The sequence below is a fragment of the Lepus europaeus genome, chromosome 12 (assembly GCF_033115175.1).
Source record: "Lepus europaeus isolate LE1 chromosome 12, mLepTim1.pri, whole genome shotgun sequence".
NCBI classification, from domain to species: Eukaryota; Metazoa; Chordata; class Mammalia; order Lagomorpha; family Leporidae; genus Lepus; species Lepus europaeus.
The window spans coordinates 103,603,844-103,624,794 of NC_084838.1; the positions used below are offsets into that span (position 1 = coordinate 103,603,844).

General features: G+C 46.4%; 1 protein-coding gene and 1 long non-coding RNA gene across 6 annotated transcripts in view; one reads left to right on the forward strand and one right to left on the reverse strand.

Moving 5' to 3' along the window:
- Positions 1 to 11,084, reverse strand: part of LOC133772069 (uncharacterized) — a 36,885-nt gene extending 25,801 nt beyond the window's left edge. Inside the window, exon 1 of the long non-coding RNA XR_009867700.1 lies at positions 11,001 to 11,084. This is a non-coding gene — a long non-coding RNA (uncharacterized LOC133772069). The remainder of the gene's footprint in view (positions 1 to 11,000) is intronic.
- A 75-nt stretch (positions 11,085 to 11,159) lies between these two features.
- GKAP1 (G kinase anchoring protein 1) overlaps positions 11,160 to 20,951 on the forward strand; it is a 90,501-nt gene continuing 80,709 nt past the window's right edge. For 3 of the 5 annotated variants that reach the window (XM_062208643.1, XM_062208647.1, XM_062208646.1), the window contains exon 1: positions 11,492 to 11,598. The gene's annotated coding sequence lies outside the window, so the exon portion shown is untranslated. Of the gene's footprint in view, positions 11,180 to 11,491; positions 11,599 to 11,874; positions 11,991 to 20,951 lie in introns of those variants that run through there. The other 2 variants (XM_062208645.1, XM_062208644.1) reach the window with 2 other exon arrangements.

Sequence of the window (20,951 nt, forward strand, 5' to 3'; positions counted from 1 at the left end):
CAAGTGGGATTTATCCCTGGTATGCAAGGATGGTTCAACATTCGCAAATCAATCAATGGAATATACCACATTAACAAACTGAAGACCAAAAACAATATGATTATTTCAATAGATGCAGAGAAAGCATTTGATAAAATACAACACCCTTTCAGATGAAAACTCTAAGCAAACTCAGTATAGAAAAAAACATGCCTCAACACAATCAAGGCCAGTGTCATAAAGAATGTGGAAAAGTTGGAAGCATTCCCACTGAGATCTGGAATCAGACAAGAATGCCCACTCTTGCTATTCAATATAGTCCTTCAAGTTTTATCCAGAGCCATTAGACAAGAAAAAGACATCAAATGGGGCCAGCACTGTGGCACAGCAGGCAAAGCTGCCTCCTGCAGTGCCAGCATCCCATATGGGTGCCAGTTTGAGTCCCGGCTGCTCCACTTCTGATCCAGCTCTCTGCTGTGGCCTGGGAATGCAGTAGAAGATGGCCCAAGTCCTTGGGCCCCTGAACTCATGTGGGAGACCCGGAAGAAGCTCCTGGCTCCTGGCTTTGGATTGGCCCAGCTCTGGCCCTTGCGGCCAACTGGGGAGTGAACCAGCGGATGGAAGACCTTCTCTCTCTCTCTCTCTCTCTCTCTCTCTCTCTCTCTCTGCCTCTCCTTCTCTCTCTGTGTAACTTTGACTTTCAAATAAATAAAAAATCTTTTTTTAAAAAAGAAACAGAAATCAAAGGGATTCAAATTGGGAATGAGGAAGTCAAACTATCCCTATTTGCAGATGACATGATTCTATATATAGGGGATCCAAAAGATTCCACTAAGAGACTATTGGAACTCATAGAAGAGTTTGGTAAAGTAGCAGGATATAAAATCAATACACAAAAATCAACAGCCTTTGTATACACATACAATGCCATAGCTGAAAAAAAATTCTAAGATCAATATCATTCACAATAGCTACAAAAAAATCAAATACATTGGAATAAATTTAACCAATGATGTCAAAAATCTCTACAATGAGAATTAAAAAACATTAAAGAAAGAAATAGCAGAAGACACAAAAAATGGAAAAATCTTCCATGTTCATGGATTAGAAGAATCAATATCATCAAAATGTCCATAATTTCAAAAGAAATTTACAGATTCAATGTGATACCAATCAAAATACCAAAGACATTCTTTGCATATCTAGAAAAAATGATGCTGAAATTCCTATGAAAACACAGGAGACCAAAAATAACTAAAGCAATCTTACACAACAAAAACAAAGCCAGAGGCATCACAATACCAGATTTCAAGACATACTACAAGGCAGTTATAATCAAAACAGCCTGGTACTGGTACAAAAACAGACCAATGGGACAGAATAGAAACAACAGAAATCAATACATGCATCTACAACCAACTTATATTCGACCAAGGAGCTAAAACCAATCCCTGGAGCAAGGACCGTCTCTTCAACAAATGTTGCTGAGAAAACTGGATTTCCACATGCAGGAGTACAAAGCAGGACTCCTACCTTACACCTTACATGAAAATCCATTCAAATGGATTGAAGACCTAAATCTAACCTGATAGCATCAAATTACTAGAGGACAATGGGGAAACCCTGCAAGACATTGGCACATGCAAAAATTTCTTGGAAAAGACCCCAGAAGCATAGGAAATCAAAGCCAAAAATCAACAAATGGGATTACATCAAATTGAGAAGCTTCTGTACTGCAAAAGAAACACTCAGGAAAGTGAAGAGGCAACCAACAGAATGGAAGAAATTATTTGCAAACAATGCAACTGATAAAGAATTAATAACCAGAATCTACAAAGAAATCAAGAAACTCCACAACATCAAAACAAACAACCCAGTTAAGAAATGGGCCAAGGACTTAAACAGACATTTTTCAAAAGAGGAAATCCAAATGGCCAACAGACACATGAAAAATTGTCAGGAACACTAGCTGTCAGGAAAATGCAAATAAAAACCACAATGAGGTTTCACCTCACCCTAGTCAGAATGGCTTTCATACAGAAATCAACAAACAACAAATGTGGATGTGGAGTAAAAGGTACCCTAATCCACTGTTGGTGGGAATGCAAACTGGTAAAACCACTATGGAAGATGGTATGCAGATACTTCAGAAATATGAATATAAAGCTACTATATGACCCAGGTATCCCACTCCTGGGAATTTACCTAAGAGAAATGAAATCAGCAAATAAAAGAGCTAACTGCAGTCCCATGTATTTTGCTGCTCAATTCAGAATAGCTAAGATATAGAATCAACCAAAATGCCTGTCAACTGAAGACTGGATAAAGAAATTATGGGATATGCACTCTATGGAATACTACACAGTGGTAAAAAAAAAAATAAAATCCTGTTGTTTGCAACAAAATGGATGAATCTGAAAAACATCATACTTAATGAAATAAGCCAGTCCCAAAGGGACAAATACCATATGTCCTCTCTGATCTGTGATAACTAACAGAGCACATTGCACTTTGAGAAGCAATGACTTGAACAGCCCTTGTTTCAACTGTCGAGGAACAGTTTTTCACTTTTTTTTTTTTAATGGAGAATGGGACTGGGAATGGGAGAGGGAGGAGGAGGTGGTTGTGAGAGGGCGGGTACGGTGGGAAGAATCACTATATTTCTAAAGTTGTACTTATGAAATTTGTACTCATTAAATAAATGGTTTCTTTGGGAAAAAAATAAGAAAAAATAAAGTATACAACTAAGTCTTTTTTTTTACATTCACCATGTTGTATGCCATCATTCTGGTACTAGAACATTTTCATCAACTTGAAAAGAAACTTTCCCAACTCCCCACCCTCACCCCATGGTAACCACTAACCTACTCATTGTCTCAGTCTCGTTTGCCCAGTCTTCATATTTCACATAAATAACACACACTGTGCAGACTTCTGTGTCCAGCTTCATCATTTAGCATAGTATTCTCAAAGTTAATCTGCACTATGTAACAGCATTTCGTTCATTTTTATGGCTGAATAAGAGTCCACTCTATGGATATACAACACTGCATGTATGCACTTATGAATTAATGGGAACTTGGATTATTTTCACTTTTTAGCTATTATGAATAACAGCACTATGAAATGCTATGAACATTTTGTACAAGTTTTTGTATGAACATACATTTTCAATTCACTAGGTTATATATCTAGCAGAATTGCTGGGTCATAATGTAATTGTACTCTTGACTTTTGGTGGGAATGGGAAACTTTCCCACTACAACTGCACCATGTTCCATCCCTAAACAGTAGTGCATGAAGGTTCCAGTCTCCCCAGATCTTTACCTGAATTTGTTACTGTCTCCCTTTTTTCATTTTAGTTATTCTAGTGGGTGTTGCTTTTTTCTAATAACTAATGTTATGGAGTACTTTTTCATGTGCTTGCAAGCTGTTTGTATAACTCCTCTGGAGAAGTATCTTTCTGAGTCCTTTGCTGTTTTTAAAACTTATTATTTACTTAAGAGACAGAGGGCTCCCATCCACTGGTTCATCCCCCAAATGCCCATGACAGCCAGAGCTGGGCCAGCTGGGCTGGGTCAAAGCTAGGAGCCAGGAATGCAATTCAGGTCTTCCATGCAGGTGGCAAGGACCCAACTACTTGAGCCATCACCTGTGGCCTCCCAGCATGCACACTAACAGAAAGATGGAATGAGAAGCAGAGCTGGGACTTGAAAACGGGTACTCCAATGTGGGATGTGGATGTTTTAACCACTAGGCCAACTGCCTGCCCCTTTTGCCCATTTTGCTCTTTCATTGTTGCACTTTAAGAGTTCTTTATGTATTCTAGACATACTTTCCTTATCAGATATATGATTTGCAAATATTTTTCCCACTCTCTTGGTTGTTTTTTCATTTTCTTGACAGTATTCTTTGCATTAGGAAAATTTTTACTTTACATTTGAGAAAAATATTTATTTTCTTGGGTGGGCCTGGCCCTACAGGGAACGAACCAGTGGGTGGAAGCTCTCTCTGTCTCTCTCTCTAACCCTCCCTTGTAAATAAATAAATAAATAAAGCTTAAGAAAATAAAAAAGAGGGGGAGAAAGAGAAATTTTCCACCTGCTGGTTCAATATGCAAGTACATCCTTCAGTGTTACGTAGTTTAAAGATCAACAATGCTGACAAAGACAGTTTATTCAACAAACTTCTACCTGCTAGGGCTTGTGCTAAGTGCTATATATTAGCAAGGTTTCAAATAAACCATAGATTCCTCTGCCAAGGAGCATACAGCTTGCTGAGGAAAGACAGACAACAAAGGTTGTGTTGGCTGGCACTGTGGTGACACACCAGTGTGCAGAGCTGGCCAGGTTTCTGTTTCTGATGGGGCTCATAATCTGAAGGGAAATATAACGGCTTTGGGAAGAACAGAGGATACTACCAGAGTCTGGAAGAAGGGCATCCGACTTTCGGGGTAAAGCCCTCTCTTCCTCTGTGTCTTAATGGAGAAGTTGGCCCTAGGAAGGTATAGGAATAAGTTTACTACTGGATACTCCATTACAAAGCCCAAGAAATGGGAAACATCATATTCTCACAGAACTTCAAGCCATTAGCTAATGTGCCTTGTGCATGGGAGGCTTGGTGTATCTACTTGCTGAATGGCTGAACCAACTAGTGCTGGATGTAAGAGATGCTGGAGATGAGGATGGGAAGGCTGGCCACACTAAGAAATCCCACAGCTATGAGAGAACCTGCCTGTATTCCTTGCTTACATTTCATACAGTGACTGGACTGGTTAACTTTTGTTTCCCCGAATCTTTTTTCATCACAAACAGTATATGTGATATAAGAAACACCGGAAGAGGGTTAAAAGCCATTAGACGGGATGGGCATTATGGCACAGCAGGTTAGGTAGCCTGCCTGGGATGGGGCAGTCTATGTTGGAGTGCCAGGTTGAGCCTCAGTTACCCTGCTTTCTACCCAGTTCCCCACCGATGTGCCTGGGAAGCAGCAGAGGATGGCTCAAGCACTGGACCTGCCACCTATGTGGGAGACCCAAGATGCAGTTCCTGGGTTCCTGGTTTCATCTGGGCCCAGACCTGGCTGTTGCAGCCATCTGATAAGTAAACCAGTGGATGAAAGATCTCCTCGCTCAGTCTTCCAATAAATAAATAAACCTTAAAAAATTACATGCAACTAATTATTTACAAATTATAGATGATATATACACATAATAAATTCATTTTAATCATTGCCAGACTCCTGTGGAAGATACTTCTTTTTGATCTGGTGTCAGAAAATATTTTTTTTTTGGACAGGCAGAGTGGACAGTGAGAGAGAGACAGAGAGAAAGGTCTTCCTTTTGCCGTTGGTTCACCCTCCAATGGCCGCCGCGGTAGGCGCGCTGCGGCCGGTGCACCGCGCTGATCCGATGGCAGGAGCCAGGTGCTTATCCTGGTCTCCCATGGGGTTCAGGGCCCAAGGACTTGGGCCATCCTCCACTGCACTCCCTGGCCATAGCAGAGAGCTGGCCTGGAAGAGGAGCAACCGGGACAGGATCGGTACCCCGACCGGGACTAGAACCCGGTGTCCCAGCGCCGCAAGGCGGAGGATTAGCCTAGTGAGCTGCGGCGCCGGCCTTAAAACAATTATTTTTGGGGGCCGGCACTGTGGCACAGCAGATCACTCCCCAGGCCAACTCTACACCACTACACGGGAACCATCTGCACCTTCACCCAGGAGATTCCATCATTCCTTTGTTGGAGCTCCTGTTTACTGGACACCACATGTTTCTATTTCTTGATTTATATACCCTTATCTGGGTAGAGTAACTCCCTCCAATAGTTACCTAAGAAATACATAGGAGTTAATAAATTAAATTCTGTTTGAGAGTCAGAGGCACAGAAACACACATACAGGGAGGGAAGGGAGAGGGAGGGAGAGAGAGAAAGAGAAATCTCCCATCTGTTGGTTCACTCTCCAAATGCCCACAACAGCCAGGGCCAGGCCAGGCTTAAGCCAAAAGCCCAGTACTCAATCCAGGTCTCTCACATGGGTGGCAGGGACCCAACCACATGGAAAAGCACTTGCTGCCTTTCCAGAGTCTGCGTGAGCAAGAAGTTACAGAGGTGGGACTCGAACCCAGGCCCTGTGATTGTGATCCCTGCCTGCAGGTATCCCAAGTAGCATCCTAACCACTGGGCCAAACACCCATCCCAGGAATTAATACTTTTTGAACCTTTTATTTTGAAATATTTTCTGGCTCCCTGCATTGGTTTCAGTTTCCTCTGACTTCCTTTTTTTTTTTTTTTTCTTTTTTCTTTCCCTTTGTTCATTTTAGGTTCTGTCGTTCCTGCAAGGGGACATCAACCTCCTCAGTGTTGACCGATGAGTTATCACTCATCTCGGTGCCTTCCATATTCTTAAGTCTTGCTGCCATCCTCCTTCAACACTTTTTTTTTGCCCTTTTCGTCTTTAGAGATTTATATCTTTTTCGTTCCTTTACTGATTTTAATGAGGTATCTGGAGTAAATGGAGAAAAACATGTTCAATGTACCATATTCAACTTTACCATTAGGTACTAAGTTGTTCATGGACAATGCATATTATGAGAATCTATGAATGAATTTCACAAAAAGTTTGCACAAAAATAAACCTCTTTTAATTCCATTTTCCACAAGCACTTTTAAATATCCTCATATAACATATGTTATATGTTATTACAGTAACTTTACAAAGTGACTGCTGTGATTCATCCCTGGCAGCCTGATTTTGGAGCCCCCATACTATTGTATGGTACATCATTTTCCAAGCTACAGGTAATCCTGTTATTTCTTATTTCCCAGGTGTTTAGTCAACCCCTATCCATTTTGAAACTATAGCTGGGGACCAGTGCTGTGGCGCACAGGTTAACACCCTGGCCTGAGGCACCAGCATCCCAAGTGGGCGCTGGTTCTAGTCCCGGCTGCTCCACTTCCAATCCAGTTCTCTGCTATGGCCTGGGAAAGCAGTAGAAGATGTTCCAAGTCCTTGGCCCCTGTGCCCACGTGGGAGACCCAGAAGAAGCTCCTGGCTCCTGGCTTTGGATTGGCACAGCTCCAGCCATTGTGGCCAATTGAGGAGTGAACCAGCGGATGGAAGACCTCTCTCTCTTCTCTGCCTCTCCTCTCTCTGTGTAACTCTGACTTTCAAATAAATAAATAAATCTTAAAAAAAATAAAGGCAAATGTTTTTTTAAAAAAGAAACCATAGCTGTTTTTAAATTTAGATTTGGAATCTTTACAATATATGATGTGGCAAAGCTAGCATCACTACAGAACTATTATTTGGAATACACTCAAGTGGACCTTTCCCAATATTTCATAAATTTATAACAAATTTTAAAGTATAATTATTTGAACTGGGAAGCCTGGCATGCATTGGGTTTATAATAGACAAATGGACACTTCCTGTAAAAGCAAGTAGTGGGCTGGCGCCACAGCTCAATAGGCTAATCCTCCGCCTGCAGCGCCGGCACACCGGGTTCTAGTCCCGGTCGGGGTGCCAGATTCTGTCCTGGTTGCCCCTCTTCCAGGCCAGCTCTCTGCTGTGGCCCGGGAAGGCAGTGGAGGATGGCCCAAGTCCTTGGGCCCTGCACCCGCATGGGAGACCAGGAGAAGCACCTGGCTCTTGCCTTCAGATCAGCGCAATGCGCTGGCTACAGCATGCCGGCTACAGCGGCCATTGGAGGGTGAACCAACAGCAAAGGAAGACCTTTCTCTCTGTCTCTCTCTCTCACTGTCCACTCTGCCTGTCAACAACGACAATAACAAAAAAAAAAAAAAAAAAAAAAAAAAAAAAGAAGCTGCAGCAGCAGAGATCTCATGTTAGCCACGCAAAACTTAAAAGCACCTGCTCAAATGAAATGTGATATCTGCAGAGATGAAAACATTAAACCCCTGATGGCCTTGAGCACCCTAATTCAAAGAATTCAAACCCCTCATTGTTTGAAGAGTTTAGTACCAGCTCACCATCACTCTCTCCGAGACTTCTCACTAGTCCAACACTATTGTGTTATCAGTCCTGTGGTAATTCTCACACAGGACTGATAACACATGGATGTCCCTTTCAAAACACTTACTTTCAATTCCTTGATTTCTTCTCTTCAAGGGGTCCTGTACCTCTGCTACTTCAATCACCCATTCCCAAGATCATTGCCTGAATCCTAATAACTACAGCCGCTAGCCTCCCACTCTCTGACTTTTCTCTCTCCAGGCCATTCCCTATAGTACCTGAACTCCAGCAATCCTGCAGCCTGATCCGCAGTGTCACCTAGCTGCACTACTATCTTCCTGCCATTCCCCATCCCCCTCCTACCACCTTTGATATCACAATGCTTCCTCTGCTTTGCCCTTCTCTCTCCATGACACTTGCCTGGCCAAATCTCAGTCCTGGTTATTGCCAAAACTACAACGTGGGGCCAGCACCGCATAGCAGCAGGTACAGCCGCCGTCTGCAGTGCTGGCATCTCATATCAGCGCCGGTTCGAGACCCAGATGCTCCACTTCCGATCCAGCTCCCTGCTATGGACTGGGAGAGCAGCAGATGATGGCCCAAGTCCTTGGCCCTGTACCCAGTGGGAGAACTGGAAGAAGCTCCTGGCTCCTGATCAACGCAGCTCTGGCCACTGCAGCCATCTGGGGAGTGAACCAGCAGATGGAAGATCTCTCTACCTCTCTGCCCCTGTGTCTCTGTAAGTCTGCCTTTCAAATAAATAAATCTTTAAAAAAAAAAAAACCTGCAACTCAACACTTGCACATGAGCAACTGAATACAGCTGGAGAAAAATACATGACCAACAGACTGGTCTTACTATAAATTCATGACCACTTAATCAAGGGAGCCCTTAGTGGTATCTGGAAAAGTGACAACGTTCCAGTCCAGGGTCAATTCCCTCGCTCCCCCATAGAGGTTTTGTTTGTTTGTTTAGACTTCTTTGATCTTCCCTGACCAGTTCCAGTTAAATGACTACCTGAGCTAGAGTAGCCTAATCTGCTCTAATAAACAACCTCAAAATGTTATGGTTCCCACTCAATAAAAATTTATACTCGCTCACACGACTGAGTGCGCCAGGTCAGGGCGCAGCTCTCGGTCATCCAGGCACCTCCGTTCCTGTGGCTCTGCCAACCAGAGGGCCGTAGGAGTCATCTGCATAATCAGAGTAGAGTCCCCGTGTCCAAGGTCCAGCTGGCAGAAAGGAAAACGCACCGAGGACAAGCACGTACTCTCAGAGGCGCTGGCCTGACAGTGGAAGGCATAGCTCCTGGCCACATTTGACTGACAGTCACTGAACCCCTGGCCAAATCAAACTGAAAGGGAGGCTGAGAAGCAAGTGCTCTGCCTGTTCAGGGAGAAAGACAGGCTGAAATGTGAGGGGTTAGCCATCTGCCGAGACTGTCTTGTACCTTATTTCACTGGGAAATTACAAGCAACTAGAACTCTTTTCTCTCGCTTTCCGCTCTACCAATTTTCTTCCGTATGTCCCATCTATCCAGGAACTAGGGGGGCTGGATCCCTAGACTACCCCTGATCAGAAAGTGGAAGTCCCCAAGCCTTCGATGACAATCTCTTGGTCATAACGACCGCCCCACCTAATCACAAAAGGCCTTCTTCCTCGGGCTTGTCTGCCTCTGTGATTTGGGAGTCTGTTAACCAATACGCCTTCCCACCCTGCTTTTGTGAAACCCCAATTCACCTTGCACTGAGGATTCTGCACAACCCTGGTTCTACCACCTCTTCTCCCCCTCTCTGGGCTAGTTTCTCTCATCTACATAGGAGCTCCTCAAACTCCGACGTGGTACAAACCTCTCAGGCTTCTGGGGTGGGGTATGAGGGTCCATGTGTCTCACAGACGCCTCAGTGATGACCACGCTGCCGGGCCATCCGCCAGACGGTGAGCAGCGAGTCTCTCAACATGTCCCTCTCGGGACATGTTCTTCCTCACGGTGAGGCTGCTGCCAGGCGGAGGAGCAGTCCCCGATCGGTGCCTCCCTCAGTCCTCTTCCCTGCACTCCAAACCTTTACTCCTAATTTCTTAGTGCCGCATCTACCTGGCTGTCTTGACAACCCTTCAAACCCTTAAAATGTCCGAATCTAACCTGATTGTCGTCTTTCAAAATTCCACCTGCTTTCCTTCTCTCTTCCAATCGTTTCTTTTCTAAGTATGTACAAACTCAAATCTCTGCCATCTTTGATTTTTCTCTTCCCACGCACAACTAATGAGTCGGTGGCCAGATTCTTCAGGCTTCTGTTTCTGCACCGTATCTCAACCACACTCCTCAATCCCTCCTGTCCGGGTCTCTGCCAACGTGTCTGCATACTTTCACAGACATCAGCAGCCCCAAGGAAGAGGCTTCCTTTTCTTCTCCCCAAACTGTTGGTAAGGCAACCTACAGAAGTGACTACAGACCCCTCCACTCGCTATCTGCGGCCCCCACTCTCCTTTGTCTCTGCCACTTCTCAACACACCCAGAGGCTCTGCCAGTACCGCACACACAACTCTGATTCACTTCGGGAGGCCAGGGGGTTCTGCCTCTCTTAACTCCTGCGGGGCCCATCCCCAAGGCCGCCTCCTCCGCGCTGCCTTCCTGCCTGATGCCCTTCGGTCCTCCCCAACGTGCACCTGCCACGTGCCACCTGCCTCTCCCTTTTCTTCCCTACTTTTGGGGGTGAGGGTAACATACCCCTCCACGCCTCTCAGTAGCGCCAGGTGTGTTATTCTACGGGGGCAGGGGGCGAATCACTTCACAGTGATTCAGGGTCGCGGCAGGCGGTGGGAGGCGTCCGGCCAGTCTCCGGGGTCCAGCCCCGGCACGCTGTAGCCGGCAGGCTTCGGGTCACTCTCTGTCGCTCCGGGATGCGGAGCGTGACGCCACAGAGACCCGGCACGGTGCGTCATCGCCCTCACAGAGACCTCCGGGCGGTCTCGCCTCGGGCACCGGCGCTCGCAGCACCGGCCCTGCGTCACCGCCCTCGGCCCCTCACGCCCACCCAGGGCCCGCTCACCGCGCGCTCGGCGATGCTGCGGGGGCGTGGTCCGGGAGGCCGCCCGCCTCCTCCCGCCGCTCCGGGACGGCGCCTCTCTCTCTCTCTCTCTCTCCCCGTGACCCCGAGGACCGCTGCGCCGCCGCCTACGTGAGACGTTTGGACCCTGCCCGGCCCCCGTAGCTCCCCTTCTCCAGCAGGTGGTTCTAGTCCTCCCTCTCCCCTCAACTCGGGGCGCTCGCGTCCACCCGCCCGCCTCCGGACCCCGCGCCAGCGACGCCCGTCAACCGAGCAAATAAACAAACCGCGCGCGCGGCGGCGGCGGCGGCGGGCGCGCCAGGCCCCGCCCCCCGCCCGCGGCTCTCACGCCGCCCCCTGCGCCGGGGCTTCCCTCCCGCCCCGCGCTCCTCGCTCGTCGCTCGCCCGCCTCGGCCCCGCCCCGCCCCGCAGCCTGCGGCCGCGCTCGCCGGCCGGGACCCGCTAGCGTCCCCGCGTCCAGCCCGCCGCGGCCGCCGCGCGCCCCGCCCCGCCCCCGCCGACACTTGACCCTGCCCAGTCCCAACGCCCAGCGCGGCGGCCACCTCAGGACTGCGGGAGACGCGGCGGCCGCTGAGGCCCGGTGAGTACGCGGCGCCGGCCGGCCGGCCTCGCGCCCCGCAGGGCGGTTGCGGCGGTTCGAACGCGCCCACCCGCGGGCTCGTCTTGGTGAGGACGCGGCCCCTGAGGCCGCCCGCTTGGCCACAGCCGCTGGGCGAGAGGGCGCGGGAGGGCCGGGCTCTCGGGCAGGGCCGCGGGGCGGCCGCTCGGCGGAGGGGCCGGACCTGAGGCCGCGGGCCTGGACCCCGCGGGGCCGCCCCGGCTGACAGGTGCCGCCGCCCCCGTCCCCGGGCTGCCCGGCGCTTGGAAATTTCTGGAGCGACGCCCCGACTCGCCGCTTTCCCCGCTTTGCAGCGCCTGCAGCCCGACTCGGGGCTCGCCGGGGCCCTGGTTCCTCCTCTGTGTACTTTGCGAGTAAGTTTGGAAGCATCGGGTGAGATTTGGCTTTGGTTCACGCAGGAGGTATAGTGAATTACTTTTTGAATATCGAGCTCCTCCTCCCTGCCAGCTATGGAAACGGAGCGAGGCGAAAATTTACACTTTTTTAATCTGATTTTTCTTTTTTTGCGGGGCTGTTATTTGGCGCAATCTTTCAGTTTGTTTTTTTTTTTTTGGGGGGGGGGGTCAGTTTTCTAGCATTTAGTGTTTACTACATGTTGACCGGTAATGACAAAAGTAGTTTCTCTGTCCTTTTCTCTCCACGCTCTCTCTCCCCCTTTTACATATCTACCTTAGCCAGATTTTTCAGTTGAGTAGATACTAACGCTGTCCTAAGAAGTGCTGATGAAAAATCATCTTTCTTATACTGAAAAGCCAGTGAGTAATGTTTTCTTTCCTACACCTTTCAGCGATGTCTCTGTACACAGAAATACGTAGATACGTAAATCTGTGCGTGCGTCTAACTGAAATAATCAGTTTAATACACTTGACGTGTGTCGCTGTGAAAATGAGAAATAGGGCGTTGAAGTATTGGAATCCTTGATGTACAAGACTTCATAGGATCTATAGGATTTTTTTTCCCTCAACCATTGGTGGCTGTCAAATTCTCATTCATTAATTAATTAATCTTCTATTAATTGTCATAAGTGGTCGTGGTAACCTTTCCTGAGAGCCGTCAGCCCTCTGGAGAAAAGCAAGAGCCTACAGTTGACCAAGCGAACACTAGGGACAGGGCTTTCTTATCCATGGCAGAAGCCCCTAGGTCCCCTCGTAGTACCTGCTCCTACTCCTTGCTTTCTCAGCTCACAGAAAATTAGGAGATGTGGATTTGAGGGACGCAGTTCTTAATTGTGAGGAGAAAATGGAGTTTGGGCACATTATGTTGTTTGTTTGTAGTAGGTGGGCTGTGAGCAGAGTTCCTGTATGCACTTGGACATTAGTTTTTCAGAAGTCAAATCGAATGATACAGTCGTGTTGAGGGACAGAACCTGAAATAATGAATTTTTTAAATGTCTTAAATCAGTGATGTCCAGTGCCATTTCATGTTACCTCCAATCTAAGCTGCATTTCAGTGAGACCATGCCAGTTGGCGCCTACATCATATTTCTTTCTTTCTTTCTTTTTTCTTTTTTTTTTTTTTTTTTTTGAGTGAGGCTTTCTGGTTGATAGTATTCCTTTTATTAGAAGGGGAGTGGGGGGCCCACGTTGTGGTGTAACAGCTTAAGCTGTGGCAGGCATCCCATTTGGGTGCTGGTTTGTGTCCTGCTCTGCTTCTGATCCAGCTCCCTGCTAAAGGCCTGGGAAAAACAGTGGATAATAGCCCCAGGGTTGGGCCCCTGCCAACCAAGTGGGAGGCCTGGATGTAGCTTCAGGCTTCTTGCTGGCCCTGCTCCTTTGGACTGGCTCAGCACTGGCCTTTGTGGCCTTCTGGGGAATCAACCAGCAGATGGAAGATCTCTCTCTGTCTCTCTCTCCCTCTCTGTAACTCTGACTTTCAAAGTAAATAAATCTTAAAAAAAAAAAAAAAAAAAAAAAAAAGGCAGGGGACAGGAATACGGAGCCAGTGTTGTGGTACAGCCAGATAGGCTGCCATTTGAGACTGTTCTGAGTCCTGGCTGCTCTGCTTCCAGTCCAGCTTCCTGCGGATGCGCCTGGAAAGGCAGCAGACCTCTGCCACCTGGTTGGGAGACCAGGATGGGGTTCCTGGCACCTGACTTAGGCCTGGTCCAGACTTCGCTGTTGCAGCCATTTGGAGAGTTAGCCAGCGAATGGCAGAACTGTCTCTCTCTCAGTCTGCCTTTCAAATAAATAAATAAATCTGAAAAGAAAAAAAAAATCAAAAGGGATATATTTGATTGCTCTTAGTTTTTGAGGTGCCCTAATTATGATCTGCTGGGCTGAAATATGGTGGCTGTCTTCTTTCCTGACCTAGTGAGGTCACAGCTTACAGATGAGATCATAATACCTGAAACCCAAGAGTACAAGTATTTCAGAAATGCCACTGCTTACAGTTTAGGTAATTCATTTTAAATCTGATGTATCCTACTTCAAGTCAGAACTTTAAAGCCAAATATGCTTCCTACACTAGTATGCTTTCAGGCAAAGTTAGTTGTGATGACTAATTGGTAGAATGGTACTAACAATCATAAAACAACTTTGAACTGGAAATAATCATTGTTAATCCATGTTGCATTGTAGGAATTGGGGATAACCTGTAGTGAATATGTATTTTTTTCTACTTCTAAAGCACATCTTTTTTTTTTTTTTTTTTAAGATTTATTTATTTATTTGAAAGAGTTACACAGAGAGAGGAGAGGCAGATAGAGGGGGCAGGGTTTTCCATCCAGTGGTTCACTCCTCAATTGGCCACAACGGCCGGAGCTGTGCTGATCCAAAGCCAGGAGCCTCCTCTGGGTCTCCCACGTGGGTGCAGGGGCCCAAGGACTTGGGCCATCTTCTATGGCTTTCCCAGGTCATAGCAGAGAGCTGGATCAGAAGTGGAGCAGCTGGGTCTCGAACTGGCACCCTTATGGGATGCCAGCGCTCAGCCAGGGCGTTAAGCCGCTGCGCCACAGCACGTGCCCCCAACCACATCTTTCAGTGCATAGATAGTTGTTTACCTGGGGAATTTAAACATGAAATAAACACTAGGTTTAATATATTTATTTATGTTTTTAAAAGATTTAGTTATTTATTTGAAAGTCAGAGTTACACAGCGAGAGGTCTTCCATCCGATGGTTCACTCTCCAATTGACTGCAACAGCTGGAGCTGTGCTGATCCGAAGCCAGGAGCCAGGAGCTTCTTCTGGGTCTCCCACGTAGGTGCAGGGGCACAAGGACTTGGGCCATCTTCTACTGCTTTCCCAGACGATAGCAGAGAGCTAGATCGGAAGTGGAGCAGCCAGGTCTGGAACCGGCACCAATATGGGATGCCGGTGCCTCAGGCCAGGGTGTTAGCCTGCTGCACCACAGCGCCGGCCCCAATAAATTTATTTTCTACACCCAGATCAAGTAGTGGTGGTTAGGAATAGGAAGAAGCCTTTGAATTTCAGGATCAGGAGATCAGGATCATTGGGGGCAAGGTGTAACAGTGGATTATTTTAAATGGAGTCTATTCAGTAGCAGAAATATGTGGAAACTAAATTGTGGAACTATTTCAGAGGAGGGAATGATTACCCCGAGGGGCATGTCAGAGAATGTTTCATAGAGATACTAGCTCCTGAGCAGGATTTTGAACAATGACTAGTTGTTTCAAGTGGAAGAGATGGAGAGCATTGTCAGCAAAGGCAACAGTGTAGAGGAAGGTATGAACAAGTAAATTAATTGTGTCTTTGAGAAATGCCAGGTATTTGGTTTTTCCTGGAGTACATGTAAAATCTGAGGAAGGAGAGTTGCTATAGAAAGTTGTCATATGAGTCAAATAATTGGTTTTGGTGTATCATGTATAAAATGGAGACTTCATTATACTTTAGACATTTTTGTGATCTGAAGTATAGAAGATTTAATAGTTTTTACTGAGTAGTGATCATTAAATTATAGAAGATAAGAGAGTAATGGAAACTACATTATTATATGATGGGCTGCCTATATATTTGTAGTTGTATTTTGTGTTTCTTTTGCATTTTGACCTTTTAAAACCTTTGTTTTTTAAATTACCTTGTGAGTTTCTTTTTTCTTCAACTACTTACATTAGCTTTGAAATTATTTCTAAAATGAGACTTAAAGGGAAGGGGGAAATTGTTTAAACATTATTAGATTTCTGGACTAAAAACCTGTTTATGTGGTATTTTAGTAATAAGCAAATGTCTGTTTAATGTTAAAAGACTGTTGTATAGATAGCTTAGTGGTGGTCTACTATAGTGTGGTGTGTTTTTTTTTTTTTTGAGATTTATTGGATTGATTGATTTGAAAGGCAGAGTGACACAGAGAGAGATCAGTCTTTCATTCACTGATTCACTACCTGAATGCCCACAAAGCCAGGACTAGGCCAACCTGAAACCATAAATCAGAAGCCAGGAACTCCATCTAGGTCTCCCACGTGAATAACAAGAGCCCAAGTAGTTGGGTCATCATCTACTAACTTCCAGATGTGTTAACAGAAGCTAGAATGGAACCAACACTCCTATGTGGGATGCAGAAGTCCCAAGTGGCAGCTTAATGTGCTGTACCACAACACTGGCCTTTGCTCTACTTTTATTTATGTTGTGTATTTCTTAATTATGTCATTTTAATGTACATAAACGGGGGCTGGAGTTGTGGCTTAGTGGGTTAAGCCACTGCCCATGATGCCAGCATCCCATATGGGCGCTGGTTCAAATCCTGGATGCTTCACTCTCAATCCAGCTCCCTACTAATGTGCCTGGGAAAGCAGAGGAGGATGGCCCATGTGCTTGGACCCTGTACCTACATGGGAGACCTGGAAGAAGCTCTGGACTCCTGGTTTTAGAATGGCACAGTCCTGGCCGTTATAGCTTTTTCTGGATTGAACCAGTCTCTGTCTGTGACTCTGCCTTTCAAATAAATAATAAATAAATCTTAAAAAGCACACAGATGTCCGAGCTTATATCCGAATTTTATTTTATTTTTTTATTTTATTATTATTTTTTTTCACAGGCAGAGTGGACAGTGAGAGAGAGAGAGACAGGTCTTCTTTCCTGTTGGTTCACCCCTCAATGGCTGCTATGGCCGGTGCACCACGCTGATCCAAAGGCAGGAGCCAGGTGCTTCTCCAGGTCTCCCATGGGGTGCAGGGCCCAAGCACTTGGGCCATCCTCCACTGCACTCCCTGGCCACAGCAGAGAGCTGGCCTGGAAGAGGGGCAACTGGGACAGAATCCGGTGCCCTGACTGGGACTAGAACCCGGTATGCCGGTGCCGCAGGGAGAGGATTAGCCTAGTGAGCCACGGCGCCGGCCTATATCTGAATTTTAAAGGCCAACCGTGGAATTTTTCAAGATTTTATTTTATTTATTTGAAAGGTGAGTTAGAGGAAAGGAGGAAGAAGGGAGGGAGAGAGACAGAGACAGACCGACCGACCCTGTTCTTCCATTTGAGGTTCGCTCTCAGGTGGCCACAACAACTAGGGCTGGGCCAGACTGAAGCCAGGAGGCTGGAATTCCATCCTGGTTTCCCATGTGGGTAGGAAGGGCCACCGTACTCGGACCATCTTCTGCCTTCCTAGGCAGATTAGCATGGAGCTGGGTCAGAAACGAGCTGAGGAACTTGAACTGGTTGCTCATGTGGGATGCTGGTGTTGCAGGTGGCAGCCTAAGCCTAGACCATCTGTGTTTAAAAGAGGGAGAAAATAGGGGAACAAGATGAGCTATATTTGAATCTATGCTAGTATTTCTTAGACATGACTGTAGGTGGAGACGTAGAAGTTTAGGACCCAAAACTGAAAAAATACCCTACCCTTAGTTTCTTTAAAAGGCCTGATGTCTTCATGGTGTTTATATTCCTTTTTTTCCCGTATGGGCAGCATGTTTATCCCTTTTTCTCCTCAAGGTTTAAAAAAAGTTAGAGGAACTCCTGGATTGGATAATATGACTATCTTTTGGTAATTTCTGAATAATTAATTTGGTAATGTTCTCCTAAAAATGTTAAATATTAGTGTCTTTTTAAAAAGATGTTCTTGTTTATTTTAAAGGCAGAGTTATAGAGAGGCAGAGAGAGAGAGAGAGAGATCTTACACCCATTGGTGCACTCCCCAAATGACTGCAGTGGCCAGGGCTAGGCCAATTTGAAGCCAGGAGCCAGGAGCCTCTTTCAGTTCTCGCATGTTGGTGCAGGGGCCCAAGGACTTGTACCATCTTCTGCTACTTTCCCAGGTACATTAGCAGGGAGCTGGATCAGAGTGGAGCAGCCAGGACTTCAACTGGCACCTATATGGGATGCCAGCACTGCAGGCGGCAGCTTTACCTGCCATACCACAGTGTTGGCACCCTGGTTCTGGTCTTTGATGGTTGTTGTCTATGGTTTGACATCACTAACATAAAGGACCAATGGCATCTCATTGTTGGTTCTGCCTTGTAGTTACTCTTTCTAAATTTTGACTCAAAATATAAAGCCAATATTCTGCTAATTACATTATTTTTAACCTTTTTTTTCCAGTTTGGAAATAGATGATCATTTTCCCATTTTAAGATTTGTGTGGTTTTTTATATTTGTTTATTTGAGAGACAGAGTTACAGGTAGAGGGAGAGACAGAGAGAGAGGCCTCCCGTCTGCTAGTTCACTCCCCAAATGGCTGCAATGGCTGGAGCTGGGCCAATCCAAAGCCAGGAGCCAGAAACTTCTTTTGCGTCTCCCATGTGCCTCTAGAGACCCAATCATTTGGGCCATCTTCCGCTGCTTTCCCAGGCCATTGGCAGGGAGCTGGATTGGAAGTTTAGCAGCCAGATCTCGACTGCTGCCCATATGGGATGCTGGCGCTGCAGGCAGAGGCTTAACTTACTATGCTACAGCACTGGCTCCAAGTAATATGATTGTCATGGAACATTAGAAGAAACCATTATTTCAAAGATTAAAGTCTTTGGGGCCAGCTTTGTGGCGTAGCTGATTAAGTATCTGACTGCGATGTCAGCATCACATATGGGCTTCGATTCAGCTCCTTGCTAATGGTCTGGGAAATGCAGCAGGAAATGGCCCAAGTGCTTAGGCCCCTCCACCAATGTAAGAGACCTGGAAGAAGCTCTGGGTTCCTAGCTTTGGCTTAGGGAGTGAACCAGTAGATGGGAGAGCTCTCTCTCTCCTCCTCTCTCTGGAACTCTTTCAAATAAATTTAAAATAATAATAATAATAAAAATTAAAGCCTTAGCTCCTAGATGTTGATTTAAGTTGGGAAACACTTTTTGCAATGGAGTCCCACATGCTTAGTCAGATTTTTTTTTTTTTTTTGACAGGCAGAGTGGACAGTGAGAGAGAGAAAGAGAGAAAGGTCTTCCTTTTGCCGTTGGTTCACCCTCCAATGGCCACCACAGCCGGCGCGCTGCGGCCGGCGCACCGCGCCGATCCAATGGCAGGAGCCAGGTGCTTCTCCTGGTCTCCCATGGGGTGCAGGGCCCAAGGACTTGGGCCATCCTCCACTGCACTCCCTGGCCACAGCAGAGAGCTGGCCTGGAAGAGGGGCAACCAGGACAGAATCCGGTGCCCCGACCGGGACTAGAACCCGGTGTGCTGGCGCCGCAAGGCGGAGGATTAGCCTATTGAGCCGCGGCGCCGGCCTTAGTCAGATTTTTAAATAGCTTGTGCCACTTGTGTTATGCCTCATAGGATCTCAAGACACATTTCAGTCCAATAATAATAGGGAGAACACCAATAGATGTTTATATTTGATGTTTGTACTGCACTGGCTACTGGTCTAAGCCCTTTACATATATTAACTTCTTTAGTCTTTGCAGCAGTTCAGTGAGCCAGGCCCTCTTATCCCTGTTTCACAGAGAAGAGATTGAGTAGGTTACACAGGGGCTCTCATAAGTAGCAAGTTAGATTTGACCAGTCAGTCAGGTTCTAGGGGCACATTCTTGTGCTGGTGCTCTGTGCCATTCGACTTCTGCATCACCAACAGGAAGGTCCAAGAAGCATCCCATTATCCCAAAATTGGAAAGAGAACCATGTCTCTTTGGAGCAGGATTGAAAAATGTGTGTTATGTCTTCATTATAGTAAAGGTTAGGCTAAGTAAAATAGGATAGAAAAAGACACTAAATTGAAATGAATTAAATGTTGCATTTCTGTAAAACTTCAGAATCCTTTCAGGGTTTCTAATGAGGAAATTGTACTTGCTTTTTTTTGTGTGAGCATAAAATTTTAAATATCAGATTATCTGTGAAATGAAAATATACAATTCATGGTCTAGAATTTTAAGATTTATATCTATATTTGAGAGGCAGAGAAATAGAGACAGAGAGAGCATCCATCTTCTAGTTCACTCTGGAAATGTCCTGGCTGAAGCTGGGAGCCAAAAACAATCCTTGCAGATGGGTGACAGGAACTCAACTGCTTGAGCCGTCAGTAGTGCTTCACAGGGTTTGCATTAGCAGGAAGCTGGAATCAGAATCTGGAACTGGGGGTCAAACCCACGTACTCCGTTGTGAGATGCAGGCATCTCCAAATGCTAGACTAAATGCCACCTCCTGATCCAGACTTTTTTTTTTTTATGATGTATTTATTTATTTGGAAGGCAGGGTTAAAAAGAGGCAGAGGCAGAAAGAGAGAGAGGTCTTCCATCTGCTGGTTCACTCCCCAAGTGGCCACAGTGGCCAAATCTGGGTCAATCTGAAAGCCAGGAACCTGATGCTTCTTCCAGGTATCCCATGTGGGTACAGGGGCCCACACACTTGGGCCATCTTCCACTGCTTTCCCAGGTCATTGCAGAGAGCTGGATCGGAAGTGGAGCAGCTGGGACTTGAACTTGTACCCATATGGGATGCTGGCACTGTAGACGCAGATTTACCCCACTGTACCCCCTGATCCAGACTTTCATATGATTATTTCTTCAAATTGAGTCACCATTAAAATTTTGTTTATAAATAAAAAAACATTTCTGTTAGGCCGGCGCCGTGGCTCAACAGGCTAATCCTCTGCCTTGCGGCGCCGGCACACCGGGTTCTAGTCCCGGTTGGGGCGCTGGATTCTGTCCCGGTTGCCCCTCTTCCAGGCCAGCTCTCTGCTGTGGCCTGGGAGTGCAGTGGAGGATAGCCCAAGTGCTTGGGCCCTGCACCCCATGGGAGACCAGGAGAAGCACCTGGCTCCTGCCTTCGGATCAGTGCAGCGCGCCGGCCACGGCAGCCATTGGAGGGTGAACCAACGGCAAAAGGAAGACCTTTCTCTCTGTCTCTCTCTCACTGTCCACCCTGCCTGTCAAAAAAAAAAATTAAAAAAAAAAAAATTCTGTTGTCTAAACGTTGAGTAATTTACAACAGTTGAAATTATTTTGAA